This window comes from Nannospalax galili, unplaced genomic scaffold (genome assembly GCF_000622305.1).
Source record: "Nannospalax galili isolate Female #2095 unplaced genomic scaffold, S.galili_v1.0 scaffold444, whole genome shotgun sequence".
Classification (NCBI taxonomy): Eukaryota; Metazoa; Chordata; class Mammalia; order Rodentia; family Spalacidae; genus Nannospalax; species Nannospalax galili.
This window is the reverse complement of record NW_008354022.1, coordinates 3931318-3934524: the sequence shown is the minus strand read 5'-3', so window position 1 is coordinate 3934524 and position 3207 is coordinate 3931318. Positions and strand designations below refer to the sequence as shown.

Below are 3207 nucleotides of genomic sequence, written 5' to 3'. Positions count from 1 at the left end.
TCCAATTTGCAGAGGAAGGTAGGTAGCCAAGTTATTTAAGTGGAAGTAGTGGCCAGTAGCGGGAGCCCGGCAGGGAGTACACGGGGACCACTGACGATTCAGATCTCCCAGCCTTAACCCTCCCATCCCCTCCCCCACTCCAGCGGCCCCGCAGGCCCCAGGTGCAGCCATGTTCTCGCTCCCACCACCCGCACGCCTCCATTGACAGTCTTCGCTGGAGAGGGCCGGGCGCCTCGACGAAGCGCCTCGTCCTAAAGCGGGGAGGGTGGTGGGGAGAGAAGCTGCCCTCGTCGCGCAGGGCTCTCTGGGAGTTGTAGTCCACAGCTCGCACACATTGCGTTGGTGGGGCCCCCATCTAGAACTACAACTCCCAGGGGGCAGTGTTGCCTGTGCGCATGCGTAGCTGCGCCTTCGAGGAACAAAAAAAGCGAAGCAAAAAAAAAAAAAAGAAAAAAAAGAAAAAAAAAAGGAGGAGGAGGAGGGTGAGAGAGAAGCTCGGAGAGCAGAGAAAAGGGGGCATCGGCGCCCCCCCCGCTTCCCTGCACGCGCTTGCTGCCCGCCTGCCGCGGTTACCCCTGGGCTTCGTCCCTCTTTCCCCCCCCACCAGCGTGAGGTGATCCGAGCGAGGAGCGAGGCCCCGGTGGGGGCGGCCATGCGGCGGTGACAGGAGCGCGGCCGAGACGCACGGGGCCCCCTCGCCCTCTCACCTCCGCCCCGCTCGCCAGCTCGCCTCAGCCGAGGCTCCGGCCTACACCCGCTTGCCGTCTGCATCCCCCCCCCAGGCCCTCCCGGGCTGCACTTCGGGTGAGTCCCTGTCCCCTCAGGACGCCCCCTCCCTCAGTGTCGCCCCAGGACAGCCTCTCCCGCAGTGTCCCCTCAGCTTCGGGGTGCCATGGGGAACTGAAGCGTCTTTATTCGACACTGTAGAAGCCTGGTGCACGGACTCGGGTGTGGGAGTTGCGCGTTGTGAGTGACAAGGGGTGACTTTGGGGTGAGGAAACGGACGCGCGGTGACCCCCCCCCGCAGACCACCAGACTTGGGGGCCTTGGCTGCGGGCGCGTCGAGGCTTTGAGGGGGGATGGGGCGGTCGAGGGGGGAGCGACAGTTGCACCAGCGCGCGGCCGCGGCGCTGGGGGAGGGGCGCGCGGCCTCGTGCGCGTGCGTATATTTATATATATATGTATATATATATATATGTGTGTATGTATGTATGTATATGCGTGGTGGTCTGAGGGGCGGGGGTGGGGAGCGATCGTCCCGCGCGACCAGCACTACCCCCCACCCCCCCACTCCCGCGCGTGGACGAGCGAAGGATTGAGCCTCGCGGGGCCGCGCAATCTCCTCCTTCGCTCTGATTGGCTGACTCGGCTTTCCCGGGGGCGCGCGCGCGGTGCCAAGGCCCCCTCCTGAACCCCGTGGGGTCGCGCTCGGGCTTCTAGTGTGTGTATCTGGGGCTCCAGCGCTTCGGGCTGGAGACCGCGCGCGATTGGCCAGCTGGCACAGCGGGGGCGGGGCCTTGCTGCCTGGTAACTGCGGCGGGGGCCCCCGCAGGGGGGCGGGAGCTACCCGACTCGGCAGCCAGCGCCCGCCCTCCCGGGCCGGGCGCTTAGCCCGGATCCCAGGTGGAGACCAGTCGTGGGCTTTGTCCCCGGGCTGCCCGCTCTCCTGTCCCGCGGGGCCTGTCCTTTTTTGGGGGGCGGGCGGCGGATGGTATTGGGAGGGGATGGAAATAAACACAATGACCGGAAGGAAGACTTTAGCCTAGAGGCTGTGAAAATAATCCATCTCGCGGGGGCTAGCCCCCAGAGGACTGGGTGAGAAGTGAAAAAAAAAAATTCCTCTAGCACCTCCACTTTTTCTCGTCCAAGTTATGCCTTTTTGAGACAAGACTGGTCTTGAACTCGCTATGTAGACCAGGCTGGCCTGGAACTCATGATCACAGAGATTCGCTTGCCTCTGCATCCTGAATGCTGGAGTTGAAGTCATGTGCCACCACACTCGGCCCAAGTTTTGCTTTAAAACATCCTTTTTTTTTTTTTAAATTTTATTTTGAGGTGGTATCCCTGTAGCTCCAGCTGTCCTGGAACTCACTATGTAGGCCAGGCTGGCCTTAAACTCGAGAGATTCGCCTGCCTCTGCCTCCCCAGTGCACCACCGCGCCCAGCTTAAAACATCTTTTTTTCTTTTTGTTTTTGAGACAGTCTCCCGGTAGCCCGAGCTAGCCTGGAATTCACTATATAGACCAGGCTGGCTTTGAACTCATGGAAATCTGCCTACCTCTGCGTCCCCAGTGCTGTAATTAAAGGCCACCACGTCTCCAGTGCACCACCACGCCCGGCCCAACCTCATTTTGGGGGGGCTCTTACAGCTCAAGCTGATGGAACTTGGTCTGTAGCTGAGGCTGCCTCCACCTTCTGAGTACTGGGGGAATCACAGGTGTTTGCCTCGATGCCCGGTTCCCCAGTTTTACCCTTTAATGCATGGCATCCCCCTGCCTTCTGTGTTTGGGTTTGGCACTGCTTGGCTGCTGAGAGTGTGAATATGTGGGGTGGTGATGTTTGAATGACCGCTGTGCTTGGGACCTTGAGGTGTGGGGCCTGGAGGCCTCCCTATGTGCTCAGGACTGGGAAGCTGGTCTGCACCTGAGCTCCCAGTGGAGGCAGTCTTGCTCCAGGCTAAGGCGGCTGCTTTGGGGTTAGCTGGTGCTAACTGCTGCCTTTGTGTGTGTGTGTATGTGTATGGTCTATTGCCTTGGGCTCTTGTCTCCTGCTTCCTGGGCTCTTGCCTCACACCCTGGAGGCTTGGATGACTTTCTTCTCTTAGGGCAGAGGAAAATCTTTCTTGCTATTATGCAGTAGTTTCTGTAAGGCCTTTTATGTTGTGGAGTTATGACTTGTTTCTGTTTTTTCATTCTGGAATACTTTACAAATTTGCTTGTCATCCTAGCGCAGAGGCCGTGCTAATAATAATCTGTATCGACCATTTTAGGATATGTATAATTGAAGTGAACACAGGCCTTTTTTTAATTTTGAGTCAGGGTCTCACTCTAGCCCTGGCTGGCCTGGAACTCACTATGTAGACAGGCTGGCCTCAAGCTCAGAGAGATTTGTCTGTGTCTGTCCTCCCTGTACCCCCAAAGGCATGAACCACTACACCTGGCTTTTTTTTTTTTTTTACTGTTGGGGGTGAAACCTAGGGCTGTATGG

General features: G+C 58.5%; 1 protein-coding gene across 8 annotated transcripts in view; it reads left to right on the top strand.

Moving 5' to 3' along the window:
- The first annotated feature begins 422 nt into the window (after positions 1-422).
- The window catches only part of Gtf2i (general transcription factor IIi), an 84945-nt gene continuing 82160 nt past the window's right edge, over positions 423-3207 (top strand). For 4 of the 8 annotated variants that reach the window (XM_008851126.2, XM_008851121.2, XM_008851123.2 and 1 more), the window contains exon 1: positions 423-804. The gene's annotated coding sequence lies outside the window, so the exon portion shown is untranslated. The remainder of the gene's footprint in view (positions 805-3207) is intronic. The other 4 variants (XM_008851128.3, XM_008851127.3, XM_008851122.2 and 1 more) reach the window with 1 other exon arrangement.